Raw genomic sequence first — 16017 nt, forward strand, 5'->3', positions numbered from 1 at the left:
CTTTGCTTCTTATTCATTATGTTCACACAATAGTGGCCTGAGCTAGTGAACTCCAGCTTCACAGGCTTGTTGAACATCACAGCTTTATCTTTTTCCATGTCTAACACCGTTCCAGCTCTTTTCAAAGATGTTTTGCTCAATAGCAGTGGGATATTTGCTGGCACAACTTCTGTTTCAATTTTGCACTTTGTTTGTCCAATTGTTGCTGGAATTTTCACCTTTTTCACTGAATACACCACTTTCCCATCTCCAAACTTGAAAGGCCTATGGCTATGTGTTTCTGTCTTCTTTAAATTATGACTCTCATCTTGGCTCAGATCAGCTGTGTATTTTTTTAACCATTCCTGTCCACATACAGTCCGTGTGCATGCTGTGTCTATTATTGCTGTGCCAAAGCACTCAGTCATGAATATTTCTGCTTCAGATAATGTCTCTTTTGTGTACAAAGTAATGTTACACTCTTCAGTATCCTCCGTTTCAATATCTTTTGTTAGTTTAACCTGTTCACCTCTGTGTGGGCAATCCTTGGCCCAGTGGAAAGTGCTTTGACACACTGCACATTCTGATCTGCGGCCATACCTATCAAGTGGTTTGTTCCCGGAAGCGGTGCCTTTTCCTGTCATTTTTTGAAGCAAACTTATTTCTCTGCCATCTCTGCTCTGCTATGCAGGCTGTTTCTTTGTTGATTCCAACTGTTGGGGTTGATACGTTTCCTGTAAAAATCCTCTTCAATGCGGATTTCATAGATGCATATGTCAGATCTGCATATGCTGTCAATGCTAGCTGTCGCTTCTTCATCTCCAAGCATGCTGTGTCTAATAGCTTGAAAGCTAACACTGCATCGCGAAGTTCCATTTTGTACTTACGCATTCGAGAGTAATGCTGTTCAAAATCAATAATGTAATCCGTCATGGAAACACTACTATCCCTCGTAATCCTGTCAAAACTCGTGTAAGCTTCGTAGGTCCGATCCTTTTCTTCTTTAAGGAACAGATCAAGTTTAGTCAGCAAAGTGGTCATGCCAGTGTCTTTGTTTAAGTCATCTACCGGTATTTCCATCGCTGTCTCTCGCGCTCTGCCCGAAAGCGCCAAAACCACGGCAAGCGCTTGTTTACTCTTTTCCAGTCCGGTAACTCTTGTCCATATTCCGACTTCATTCTTCCAGCTTTCATATAGCTTCCCTTCTTCGAAGGTTGGTGGTACGGTGTAGTTGGAAACCATCCTCTGCTACCAATGTTAATAAACTCCAATGATGATACACGTGCAGTTCGGTTCAACTCCGTTTATTCATTCCATTGCCATTTTTCACTCCACCCACTTCCCGTGTGCACCCACAACAATCTTCCCCCCCTTTAATGCACTTTGACTATACGGGATAACATTAGCTAACACAAAATGCAGACCATAAAACACTGAACATAATAAATGCAATCCGATGGTCCAGTAACTTAATAAATGTAAATGACAACTTAACAAGCACCTGGTCGGTAGTACAGCTGAGCAGCTGCTGTGCCACTGAAATGTCCTTGAGCAACACGGAGAGTCCTTGCCAGATTTGAGCTGACCTTCTGCTATGACCTCTCTGGATATGAGAGAACAAAAGGAGAAGTATCACAAACTGTCACTTCAAATCAGTGTCTAATATACACATTTGTTTGTGTGATCCTGAGGTAACGTTAAACATGTGAGACACACCGATGGCTGTGATTCACACAAGTAAATGTCCAAGCTGAAGGTGAAAGAATTTTTGAAGGACAGTGGCTATAGTAGTACTTGATATACTGTGTGTTTCAGTGCAGCTCTTGAGACACAGTCTAGACAATAATTCCCAATGGATGTCTGCTGGTACAGATTTAGGTTGTTTTGCTCTGTTTCCAGACATCTGGGTTGGCCAATAATAGACACTGTCCTTCTTTATGAAAAAGTGTGATTCCAAATCACAAACTCTTAACTGATCCAAATGTCCCTGTGTCTCCGGGTAAACAGCCAGCAAAGGTACTCTTCCCACTTGTAAAATATTAATCTGGCTTATGGTCAAAACACAGTTTGTTCTTATTTTTGAGCATCAGCCATTTACTCTCTGTGAAGGGAATATACTGTATTTTCAGAGCAACTCTGTTGATAGGATAGTGCCTGTATTGTGATTGACAAATTAGACTAATCTACAGTGTTCTTAAACACTAGGTGACCGGGCAGTACAGTCAGCCTGTTTTTAACCACAAGAATGCATATGTACAGCACAACACTCAGTGGTTTCATGCTATTCCACTCATAGTTAGTACCAATTTTTATAAAAATATACTGCAAATATGCTTGCTAGACTTGAAGAATATACAGAAATGTAATCCTGCAACATACAGTATTCCTGCAATTACACATTGTTGATAGAATGGGAAGAACTGGAACATACATTCTCTTCATCCTGGGGGTGTTGAGTATAAGTGAAACCAGATACAATCAGACTGTATAGCTCCTTTTAAATTAGCTGAACTGAGTCTATTTTTGTTCACTGATGCATCTGCACTTCTTTTCACCAAGTGATATCTTACACTTGTAATTACAACTTGAAAGCTGACATGAACCTTTTCTCTAACTTGGTTGCATGTAATTATGGTCTATATCATGTGAAAGCTACACAGCTGTAGAAAGAGAAGAGGAGAGTCATTGAGTCAGACTCAGTAATGGCTGTAATATTTTTCTAAAGTTTACTGCCATTACACATTTGCTGTGAATCTATAAAACAAAGCAAACATATTTTTGGGAGGCTAGTTATTAGCTAGCTAGTAGTAGCCATGTCATTATCAGTGTGTGAATGTTGTGTGTGAATGGGTGAATGGTGTATCATCTCCTGTAAAGCGCTTTGGCCAGTGCAACACACTGTGTAAAAATGCGCTATATAAATACAGTCAATTTACCATTTACCATTAATGACTAACACTTTCGGGCATTACCAAGTCCTACAGGTATAGCAGCAGCTGTGTTTGATGCCAGTGCAAAATAAAGTGGACAGCAGTGGTGTGTTTGTGTCTTTTCAAGGTTTTCCAATAAATCTGTTTTCTGTCTGGTAAGTCCAGCAGACTCATTATTCAGAGTACTCTACAGGATGTTTTATTCTGTCCTCTGCTTTGTCCTCAGCCTGCTTTCTATCGTTTCCTCCCCTGACTCCTCATCTTCACTGGTTTCTAGGTGAAATGATGAGAGAGCCTGTCCCTTCACAACCTATTCTCTATCAACACTTCATGCAAAATAAAGGACATTATAGCATTTAATTAGCTGAAAGGACTTGTAACAAATATTGTTAATCCAGCCTGACTTGATCTACTTTCTGCATGTCTCTGAGCACCAACACAATTAGGAAAGAAATGATTACTACATGTGGAAGAAGTACATAGAAGAGACAAGCTGCTTGGGTGCATGGGGGATTTATTCATGAATCCATTTTAATGCTGTGTATGGTGTATATGAAGAGGCAGCATGGGGACAAGTGCCCAAGTCCTTTTTCCTAAAATGTCCAACCAAATGTCTACTTCCACTATATTTGTATAGCCATAAATACATTCACATACTGGATAAGATAAGGCTTACTTTTGACATAAATAAGCAAGTAAGTAAGTAATTGGGACCATGATATCAGCTATTCTATCTGTCTATCTCGAGTTCATTTAGTGCCTCACTCTTATTGCTGATGTTAGCAGTGGGGGGAATGTATGCAGTTACAAAATTATGGGGTGGTTGCTCAATAAATAGAAAGGCTGGCACTTGATAATAAACTTCACCAATGGAGCCAACAGCAGCGTCCTGACACCAAGTGCTGCTGATGTAAACACAAACTCCCCTTCCGCGAGTTTTACCTCATCCACAAAGACTCATTCGGCTCGGTAGCATGTTAGCCCAGCTAGCTGAATAGCAATCTGGTATGTTGTCATTGAGCCATGTCTCCGTAAAATTGAAAACACAGCAGTCCCTCACATCACACCGTGCAGATATCAGGAGCTGTATGTGGTCTATTTTGTTGTCCAGTGAGCATACATTGACAGTAACAAGGGATGGTATTGCGGGTCTGTGTGGGCTAGCTGCTAGCCTGGTTGCCTCCCTGCTTGCCCTGCTTCTGTTTTTGTTCACACTGCTTTTGGCACCTCCTCTCAGGCATTGGTGTAGCTGGCGTGTCCAGTGATGTTGGAATCCGGCATAAAACCTAGGCCCAGAAGTACCTCTGTGACTACCCGGTCCAGGTTGAAATGTTTCAGATTATTCCCTATGTCCATTAGACAGTGGCGACTGTATCTTGGGAGCAACATAGATATTGAACTACGCACATCAAAACATAAACATGACAAACGTGAACACACACTAGAACACACATTTTTAGGCACACAACTAGGAGAGCGAGAAGCCGCTGCATTTGTATGTGCCGCCATCTTTCTGCATTATTGCAGCATCCAGCTCAAAAGGGGAAATTCAGGCTCCGGCAGCAACAAGAAACCAGTCTGGAGGGTGAACTCAGGATCAGACAGAACACGGAGGCCACTCGGGTGGAGGATTCTGGAGCTTAGACAGGAAGCTGAAGAGGCCACTTGGGTGGACGACCAGCAGGAGGTTGAAGAAGTCTCTCGGGTGAACGACCCTGGGACCAGACAGGAAGCTGGCCAGCGCAGAGCAGGTTGGTAGAGCTGAGACGAGGCTTGGACAGAGCAGGTAGGTGAAGCTGGAGATGGCATGCCGTGTGGGAGCTGGATGAGGGTGGAGTGAAGCAAGCAGACTGAACTGGGTAGGAATGAGGCAGGGTGGTAGCAACAGAACGAGACTGGAAAGGAACTGGACCCGGTCAGGAACTGGAACAGGAGTGGTGTCAGTGTCCCAGCTGATGCGCTCGGGTTCAGGAACAGAGGCAGTGTCAGCACCCTTGCTGATTCGCTCAGAAACAGGATCAGAGGTGGCATCAGCATCCCAGCCAACCCGCTCGGGACCGGAGCAGGAGTTGGGTCATCTGTGCTAACAGACCATGGGACAAGATCAGGCATGGTTTTGACCCACTCAGGGGCAGAAGTGGTGGTGATGTCGACCCACTCTGGAGCAGAGTTGGTAGTGGCATCAACCTGCTTGGAACTGGACCCTGTGATGACAGGAACAGGAACAGGTGCTGTGTCAGTGTCCCAGCCGACCTGCTCGGGAACAAGAACAGGGACTGGAACCCCAGTACCAGTCTCTTCATCAGCCCACTGGTGAGCTGAATCCTCGGCGGGGACATCTTCATCGGCACACTGAAAAATGGAAGCTTCAGCAGGGACGCTCTCCTCAGCACACCGGGGAACAGCTGCACCAGAGAGAACATTGAACCCAGTCCCCTGGAGACCGGAGACTAACTGGTTTGCTCACTGCCTCCCTCTCTGGCCTCTCCTCCTGGGGACAGAGTGTGACATGGGAGCAGGCAAAGGTTGGGGCTGCGGTTCCGGTGCAGGCTGGCGGCAACCCCTCCTCTGGGATCTCCTTCTCATGATAACTCCAGGACGAACTGCCAGTTGAGTCTCAAGGTGATTGTACTGTCACACTGTCGCATTACAAGTTCTAAAGAAAGAAACCTTGCTTTACTGTTTACCTCCTTTTAATCTTGCAGCTGAACCACATCATCACATCATCATCACATCTTTCAGCCTTAACAAAGCCTAATGAGCCTTCTCATTATCACCAGTATCTGCCTTACAACATTTGAGCCTATCCTTATTCCCAGGGTGTCAAATACTGACAATATGTCAGTATCCAGTTAACTGGACACCTCTCTGATTAATCACCTGACCAGTCAACAATTTAGCTCAGATCGGATGGATTTCTGGCATGTCTTGCTGGTGCACGATCCAAAGTTATTTCAGTGCAATTGTGCAAGTATAAAGACAACATAACAACATGGCACAGATGACATATAACATTTTGTGGGCAGAATAAACTGAAACGGGGCCATAATATAGTCTATATTGTATATGGACAAGGCTAATCGAGCTCTGGTAGTATCAGACTGTACAATGTGTCATGACCAACAGCAACAGGAGAAATACTGACAGCAGGTTACCGCTCCTGTGCACAAATTAAAATGGCTAAAAGTAACACTGGTTTTCTTTTGGTTGACCGAATCTTTGTTGGAGTTGTCAGTGACCACACCCTCTCAGGGGTTCTGTTTCAACATCCAAAGTGAGTGACATGCTGTGCCCAACTGAGTGAAAGTACAGTGTGAGTAGTGAAGTTGCAGATTATAGCTGCGCGGGAGGACTGATTAAAATGTAAATAGTTAGCACGTACATGATAAATTCACACAGTCTGCCTTGCTTAATTTAAAAGCACGTAAGATGTCTGAAAACAGGAAAAATATGCACGCGTGTAACCTCATTGCCAAGGATATATCTGATGAAAGAACTGCTTTTTCAAAATGGATACATCAGTAGATGTGTAATCAGGAACAGATGTAAGGATAAGGATAATCACCTTTATTGGCCAAGTATGTTACCCACAAGGAATTTGTTTCTGGTACAGAACCGATGGCAGCCATTTGCAGCGCCACCTCAACCGATGGCTCTAACCATCGGGGGCAATGGGGGGGTTCAGTGTCTTGCCCAAGGACACTTTGACACGTGGACTACCGGCACCGAGACTCGAACCATCAGGTTGGGAGACGACTGCTCTACCACTGCACCACTGTCGCCTCAAAGAAAGAATAGTTAACACTATTGAAACCGACAGAATTCAGCACCCCATAGACAAAGGTGCCACTGCTGAAACCCAGGATCAAACCAGGGACCTTTAGATCTTCAGTCTAATGCTCTCCCAGCTGAGCTATTTCAGCACACACGTACTGAGGCATTGTGTATGTAAGAGCATATTACATTGCAGACATATGAACAGTATTTCTCCTTTGTGTAGCCTTGACATTTCTCTTCAATTGTCGTCCATTCTTTCCCCCAGTGAGTTATGTTCTCCATCCCGTCAAATGAAGTTCATATTCATACACCAACTTATTATCAGAACCAGTTTGGATAATATCTGCAGCCTCACTGTAACCCAGCACACACTGGGCACTGATTAGACAGCCATTTTGGGCTGAAATAAGCTTATAGGTTGAAGCAAGCAGGTTATATCTGTGGCTTAAGTACATCAGGAAAGAGCCAGGTGAGAGGCAATGTGCAAATGAATGAACAAAAGAAGTCATTTGTTTTATTTGGCCCATTTTTTCATTGCAAATAGGTACCATACACCAGATTAATTTTTGACTCACTAAATAACAAAACCCTGTCACTCGTAAGGGAATCTGGGCAGGGGGAAGGTGGATGAGAATGCTTATTATTTTTATTTTAATAGCCTTTGAGATATTGTATTACCATTCTTTTGCTTGCCTTTGAAGCTTTGCCACAGAAATAACTAATCTGGCTTGGTTCAGTGCACTAAGTAATGGCTGCCTTTTCCATTGATGGCATTGTGCTTTTATTACACTGTCAACTTGTCACATGAACATCTAAGCTGTGTGCTGTTCTCACTCTCTTTGCCTCCTCCCTGTTTTCTCTGTCTCTCAGTTTCTCTCTGCTGTGATGTGTCAGCTTTTCTTCTGCTGTCTTATTCTTGTTGTCCTTTTACTTTATTCTCTGTGTGCCTTAATGAAAGTAGTTTGTATGACAAAATGTATCTAGCACTTGTTCTTTACATTAGCACTTGTTCTGACACTACTGTCACTTCAACAGCACCTGTTCACTTGGCATCTTTGATCTCTCAAAATATACAGTAGATAGTGATACTTTGAGGAGAACATTTGATGCAGTGGTACTAGAAATGAACAGATTTTCTCTCTTTCAGCCATCTCAAAGTATAAAAAGACTGACTGCATTATGAAATGTAATGTATTTTAATGTCTGACAAATACAACATTTATTACAGACATCATCTGTTTTTGAGTAAGCAGTCCACAGTATCATCTTCCTCTACCACTGTAAGCGCTGCTGCCTCTCTCTGGTGGTGTGCATAAGCTTTTCTGTCCTGTGGCAAAGGCTTTAAAAACCTGCTGTTGTCAGATTGAGCACCCGCTGCCTATGAGGCCTGACATGCCATGTTGAGGAGATGGAATTGGGTAATGGTCCAGCAATAGTCTGGGCATTAAGCTATCACTTATAATGGGAAATATAAATATATAATGGGAAACAGGATGTAGGACTCCCACAGACCTTTTGAATAGGAGGAGGAGGTATTTCCCCGCACATCATAATATTGTTTATTGTACTGATGGCTGCTGTGGAACAGTCATAATCGATATATAAGCCTTGTCACAAAGACTGAAAAAACTGGAAAATGGCATTGTTACAAAGAAATCAGGATTATCACTTTCCCTCATTACACAAATTTGGCTGGCTACGTTGATATTTGTTATCTTTAAAATGACATTTTGTAAATGTGGTGACTACATTTTATTAATCAATAATTCCATATTATTGTTCCAAAGGGCAACAGTTTAACATTGAACACAAACACTGACAACCTTCCATAATTTTTAAAAAAATATGTTCTATTTACTGGTTCATTGAAATATTTTTGTATAGGGCAGTGCAGTGGTTAGCACTTTCGCTCCATAGCAAGAAGGTTCCAGGTTCAAGCCCCGGCCGCCCCATTTCCTTTCTGTGTGGAGTTTGCATGTTCTCCCTCTGCCTGTGTGGGTTCTCTCCAGGTGCTCTGGTTTCCACCCACAGTCCAAAGATGTGCAGCTTAGGTTGACTGGCAGCTCTAAATTAGACTTCATGTGTAAAGACATCCGGTGTAAAACGTATTAACTGTAACATGCAAATCGTCAGTTGGGTGGCAACTGGTGATTCGCTGTGGTGACCCCCAGTGGGAGGAGTTGAAAGTAGAAGATTGAAATATATATTTTTAAACACTGCAACCAGTGTGCTGCAATTTCATTTTTTGGATTTGAAAATTCATTAATTTTGCTGCTTATTTTTGGTGCTAAACTGTGAAATTGTGTTCCTATTTTTCAATGAGGTTTTGTGTGTCTGAGAGGGACTGCACCTGCCTCTCTCACTTCCCTCACTGTTTTTGCTTCTTTACCCTGATTTCACAATCTGGCACACCTGCTCCACTTCCCTGATTATCACCAGCTGCACCTCTTCTCCCTACTTATACAGTACCCTGCTCACCGTTCACTCCTTTGCCAGTTCAATCTCGATTTCTCAGGCCCCCTTTATTGCTTGTTGTTATTTTGTCTACCAGTTGTATTCTCCCAGTCCTTACGTTTTCTCCTAGCTCCTGCCAGCCTGGTTTGTCTTCGTCTCCTAAGCCAGTTACACTGTTACAACAGCTGATTGTTGCACATTGACTACACTAATAGTCCCCTGCCTATTAGTGGCTAGCTCAGCTGCTGTGACAGTTTCTTTTGTTTTTGTAAATCTTTTTATTACGTTGAAAGGACCGGATCTTGCTACCATGCTAACTCTGAGAGACGAGACAGTCCAAGTAACTTCAAAACAGTGCTGATTTATTCAAAGGATCACAGGTAAAATTAACATTACACACTCAGATATCTTCCTCTCCATCAGTTTTTCCCCTGCTTGTTTACCTGTCTGTGTATTTTACTGTAAATAAATTTGGCACTACTTGCACCGCAGTCAGCTACCTGGGTCCATCTATTATTACTCGCTCACTTCCTTGTTTGAGCTACCCTAACAGATTGAACTGGTCCACATGGACCCTGCTGACTCCGGTGCAAGTAGCTCATCGTCTAACGCCCACTACAACGCACAAATGGAGAGAATGGCTCAGGTACTGCAGCAGCAACAGAACATTTCCGCATTAACCCAACAAGTAGCCCATCTCACCGCCATTATGTCTCAACATGGTCACACCGCAAACCCGGCTCAACTGCCACGCTCAGCCTCCAGTTCTGCTAGCCCCCGCCAAGATCCTCCCATACCCGAACCTGATATGTTCGATGGCAGCGTTGAAAAATGCCAGGGTTTTCTGCTGCAGTGCCGCTGGGTGTTCGATCACCAACCACGGACTTATCTAACAGACAGACAGAGAGAAGATCAGCTACGTCATAAACCAGTTACGAGGGAAAGTGCTCACATGGGCTGAGGCTGCGAACTCCAGTGGTGCACTCATGGGCACCACCGTCACGGAATTCCTGGAAGAAATACGGTCAGTTTTTTCTCCTTCTTCTCATCAGAGCCAAGCTTCTAGGGAGCTTATGACCATCCGCCAGGGGGCTTGTCGAGTCCTGGACTGATCTCTATTGACTCCTGGGTCCTTGCTACGGAGGCCGGCTGGGAGGACCTGCGTTACGGAAACAACAAGGCTGAACTGAACACTAAGGACGAGCCCCCTGACCTCCGTTACCTAGTTGACTTGGCCATTCGGATCGACAAACAGCAATGCTCTTTCCCCAAGGAATGAGCAGGGCAGCAGTCGGCCCTCCGGACCCGTGTCACGCCATCACCACCAGTCAAGGCCCGGGCTTCTCTCCGCATGGGGGAATCCAACACCGGCACCCGCAGAAGATCGGATTAACCCATGAACTTGGGACAGGCCAGTCTGGACCCCGAGGAACAGGCCCACCGCATCCGCACCGGGTCTTGCTAATACTGTGGGGCTCCGGACCATCTCCTGTCCGGGGGGGTCAAAAGAGCGGGCCCGCCAGTGAATGGGGACACTGATGGGCCATCCCTCCACCTCCACCAGGCCGGGTACTAGCTGCCTCCTCCCCATGCTCCTGTAGACGGCTGGTCAGATGTCCTCCCACCATGCACTCCTTGACTCTGGAGCTGGGGGTAACCTTATGGATCCGGCCTTGGTGGAGCAACTAGGCCTAGCCGCCAAACCACTGCCCCATGCCATAGAGACCCGGGCTATTGATGGCCAGCTGCTGACCCACATTACCCATCAGACTCCACCTCTCCACCACCGTGGAGACTACTGGCACCATCACCCAGTGGAGCCCTACCTGTGCATCGACCTGTCTCCTCGCTGGACAACCCACCACCTCCATGCCATCTACCCCTCCAGAGCCATCTGATCTGTCCTACATTCCTCCAGACTATCACGACCTGTAACAGGTGTTCAACAAACACCTGGCCACTGATTCTCTCCCTCCTCATAGACCATACGACTGTGCTATTGACCTGTACCCGGGAGCCACCTTGCCCAACAGTCACCTCTTCCACATCTCAAAACCCGAACGGCAAGCCCTGGAGGAGTACATTGAAACTGCCCGACGTGCAGGTATGATCCATCCTTCTTCCTCACCCCTGGGTGCAGGGTTCTTTTTTGTGGGGAAGAAGGATGGTGGCCTCCATCCATGTATAGATTACCATGGTCTCAATGCCATCACTGTAAAGAACAAATACCCATTACCTCTCCTCTCTTCTGCTTTTGAGTCTCTCCAGGGCACGGCAGTCTTCACCAAGCTGGACCTCAGGAGTGCCTACCACCTTGTACGCATCTGAGAGGGCGATGAGTGGAAGACTGCCTTCAAGAACCCGCTTGGGCACTTTGAGTATCTGGTGATGCCTTTCAGGTCCCTCCCAAAGCGCTGGTGGTTTTCCAGGGGTTGATTGACATTCTTCGTGATTTCCTTGGTCGTTTTATTTTGTTTACCTCGATGACGTTCTCATTTATTCTTCTTCCCTCACAGAGCACATACAGCATGTTCGCCAGGTTCTTCTTCAACTCCTGAAAAACCGCCTTTATGTTAAAGCTGAGAAGTGCATCTTCCACTCCCCCTCCGTGGCATTCCTGGGGTTCATCATTGAACAGGGAAGACTCCGCTGACCCATCCAAAATTACTGCTGTCACCAATTGGCCTACCCCGACCTGTGTGAAGGACCTGCAACGCTTCCTGGGCTTTGCAAACTGCTACCGCTGCTTTATCAAAAACTACAGCACTATAGCAGCCCCCCTCACACAGCTCACATCCACCAAGGTGAAGTTTGCATGGCCCAGGACAGTGGAGCAGGCCTTCCAAGAACTTTTTCCTGACGGTTGACCCTGGCCGAACGTAATTATGATGGGGCAACAAGGAACTACTGGCTGTAAAGCTTTCCCTGGAGGAATGGCAGCACATTCTCGGAGGAGCCGACCAACCGTTTTTAGTCTGAACCGATCACAAGAACTTTGCCTACCTCCAGTCAGCCAAAAGACTGAACCCCAGACAAGCGAGGCGGGCCTTGTTCTTTGACCGGTTCCGGTTTACCCTCTCTTATCGGCCTGGGTCCCGAAACCAGAAACCAGATGCCCTCTCCCGACAATACAACCCCCCAGCCACCACTGACACACCCGAAACCATTCTGCCCGCCTCCTGTGTGGTAGCCTCCATTACATGGAAGATCGAGGATACCATACGGGAGGTGCAGCAATGGGAACCCTATCCGGGGGTGGACCACCAGATAGATTATACGTCCCCTGGGCTGCTAGGGCCCAGACCCTCGACTGGGCCCATGCTTCTTGGCTAGCATGCCATCCGGGGGTACAACAAACCATAGCACTCCTGAAATGTTACTTCTGGTGGCCCACCCTAGAGAAAGACGCCAGGGAGTACATGGCTGCCTGTACTGCCTGTACGTAATCCAAACCACTCCATCAGTCTCCTGCGGGTCTTCTTCGGCCACTGACCACGCCATGTCGGCCCTGGTCTCATATTGCCCTTGATTTTGTTACCCTCCCAGGGTTCCCCTTGTCAGTGGGATTTTGTCCCTCCCAGGGCAACACTGTCATTCTCACCATCATCGACTGTTTCTCCAAAGCCACCCATTTTCTCGCCCTTCCACAACTCCCTAATGCTCTAAACACCGCCCAGCTCCTGGTTCAGCATGTTTTTCGTATTCAAGGCACCCCCATCACTATCGTTTCTGACAGCGGTCCACAATTCACCTCACATGTCTGGTCTGCTTTTTGCACGGCCCTCTGACCCAATGGCCAAGCTAAACGGCCAAGCTGAATGGCTGAACCAGGAGCTGGAGAACGCACTCCATTGCATCACCAGTTCCTCACCTGAGGACTTGAGCCAGTTGTTGCCCTGAGTGGAATATGCCCACAATACCCTCTCTAGCACCGCCACCGGTATCTCTCCCTTCCAGGCATCCCTGGGGTACCAACCTCTCCTGCTGTCCGCTGCGGAAACTAACATTGTTGTCCCCTCTGTCCAAGCTCACATCACCCGCTGGGCGACACAGGCCGTCTGTGCGGAGACCAGGGCTGCTCTATTACGTACTGCAGACCAAAATAAATGACTTGCTGATCGCCGCCATCGGGCCGCTCCCACCTACCAGGTTGGGCAACAGGTGTGGCTCTCCTCCGCCCATATACCCCTAAAAGGAGTGTGCCCCAAACTGTCGCCTCGGTTCCTAGGGCCGTTTGCCATCCAGGAAATCATACATCCCACTGCTGTCAAACTCCATCTACCTGATTCCCTCCGCATTCACCCTGTTTTTCATGTCTCCCAGGTCAAACCAGTCTCCTCCAGTCCCCTCTGTCCACCGCCAACTCTGCCATCTCCAGCCCTGGACGTGGATGGGGGCCCAGCATACACCGTCTGGCAGATCCTTGATGTCTGCCCTAGGGGCCGTGGTTTCCAATACCTGGTGGACTGGGAGGAGTCTGGAGGAGCCGTCCTGGATTCCCCGCTCCTTCATCCTCAATGATTCCCTCCTTCACGATTTCTACCGCGCACACCCGAACAAACCTGGGGGACCCTGGTTATGCCCTCCTTCTGGTTGCCCCCGCCTCCCTCCCTGGGACGATGGTTTTGTCTGTCTGGTCTCCATCCTTGAGGGGGGTCCTGTCAGGTTTGCCCGGGTGCACCTGCCTCTCTCACTTCCCTCACTGTTTTTGCTTCTTTACCCTGATTTCACAATCTGGCACATCTGCTCCACTTCCCTGATTATTACCAGCTGCACCTTATTAGTCTTCTTCCTACTTATACCCTGCTCACTGTTCACTCCCTTGCCAGTTCAATCTCGATTTCTCAGGCCCCCTTTATTGCTCATTGTTATTTTGTCTACCAGTTGTATTCTCCTGTTCCTTACGTTTTCTCCTAGCTCCTGCCAGCCTGGTTTCTCTTCGTCTCCTAAGCCTCTCGCCTGTTTCCTGCTGTACTTTCCTACTTACCCTAACAGAGAGGGTGTCTGTAAATGTATCACTCTTTCTGGGAAGAAATTGTACTTCACACAATTCTGTTTCACAACTCTTTCTGGAATCTCTCTTTCAAGTTGCCGCCTGAAAAATCACACACACACACGTCTTTATGCCTTTGTGTGGCCCACGTTCTGTGAATTCTGTGAGGGCCTACACTTCTACTATAGCTACAATGGTGCAAAACACAAATCTATCATGAGGTGGCAATGGAGAATCAAAATGTCACTTCAGAATTTAGAAAACTTGAAATAAAAAAAAATCTTTTTTTTCTACATGTGAGAGGATCGGAGCCTGTTGCCAAGCAGATTTGGTGAATTGGACCTTCTGTCACAAAGCACCAAAACAATGCATATTATATCACCAGATTTTAGCAGATCTTTCATCTTACTTTCCTGGTTAAACCAAACCACAGCATTACAGAGATGGAAGCATGTGGTTTTTAATTTTGCCAGTGTAAAGTGTATTTAAATTTGATTGTATTTACATCTATTAAAAATGTATTATAAAAATGGTATATAGTATACATCTCTGCATTTAAAACTGAGTAGATTTGCAGACATCTAAACTTTAGGTTTTTTCAATCTTACATGTCACTTGCTAAGTTTGCTTAACACCAAGCAATGTTTGTCAAAGTCCTCTAATCTTGATTTACCTATTTTAATTCACCCACTCCATTGATAGAAACTAAAACAATTTAGCACATGAAATTAGTCACAACTGGCTTTATTTGCACAACATAAATTAAAAATGAACTACAACATGATTCTTTAAATCTTTCCAGTTGCGGCTGCCCAGTGCTGGTTCTGCTTCAAGTGCCTTGAGGCAGACCTTTTTACCAGGAACTCTTTGCATAGTGATGCACTGCCCCAGTTGTCACCACACCGCTGCTTTTTCTGCAGAACTCCACAGCCTGCGCTGGCATTTGTTTTTGCTGAGTAACTGTAGGTCCACAGCTGAAATATAAATGACAAATGTGATAGACATTCTCAATATTGATAAATCAAATATTTATCCGGTGATCAAGTTTGTAATGTGTTGTTAATCCACATCTACTGTAATTAACACTACTCAAGTCTGAGAACTTGTTTTCTCTGTCCTTTTGAGCTTGTGTGATGGTCCTGTAGCTGAGGCCTGTTAAGTCAGCATGTCAGATTCTTCTGCTGCAGAAGAACACGTCACCTCACTATTAACCACGAATTATCGTCTTAACAGATAATGCAATATTTCATTCCACAGTGCTCCTCGTATGACCCAAAAAATGTTCATACCGTCTGAAACTTTGAGATTATTCAGATGCCATCTTTGACCTCTTGCGCTTGGAGGACCCTTAAAGAGAAGAAGTAACCAGGATGGACATTTTTAGTTACTTTCTGTCATTTATAGACAGGAAAGAATAACTTCAGAAGACAAACCAGCTGTTTTGATAAAAACAACATTTTGTGAACTTATCTTATTTCACATACTAAAGTGGTGAGTAGAACAAAAAACCCCCAGCATTTTTAATTATACATTGCATTCTATTATGAAATCTATTTTCTACTCACTTTCTATGCCCAAATCAATCTCATTAAGAGATTTGCCTTTGTAGACCTCAGTTCCACGTTCAATTGCCATGAGCAGCTTGCTCATCTTTGCAACCTGAAGTGTGTTCTCGGTTAGGCAATAGTATTCACGATGAACATGAATATCATGTCCCATAATTTTGGCAAGTTGATCTAACTCATTTTCTTTCAGGTTCATTATCTAAGTGTAGCCACATGTTTCCTCAGGTGGGTTGACATGAGTGTTTCAGGCTCCCTTGCCCCACTTGCAGCTGCATAGTTCCTCAAACAGTCTGAATCTCGGAGATGAGAATCCAAATGC

General features: G+C 45.6%; 1 non-coding gene across 1 annotated transcript; it reads right to left on the reverse strand.

Annotated features, from left to right (window-relative positions):
- Window positions 1-6759: 6759 nt before the first annotated feature.
- Window positions 6760-6832, reverse strand: trnaf-gaa (transfer RNA phenylalanine (anticodon GAA)). The gene has a single exon. It is a non-coding gene; the product is annotated as a tRNA-Phe (tRNA).
- Window positions 6833-16017: the final 9185 nt, after the last annotated feature.

Source organism: Monopterus albus, unplaced genomic scaffold (genome assembly GCF_001952655.1).
Source record: "Monopterus albus unplaced genomic scaffold, M_albus_1.0 scaffold191.1, whole genome shotgun sequence".
Lineage (NCBI taxonomy): Eukaryota > Metazoa > Chordata > Actinopteri > Synbranchiformes > Synbranchidae > Monopterus > Monopterus albus.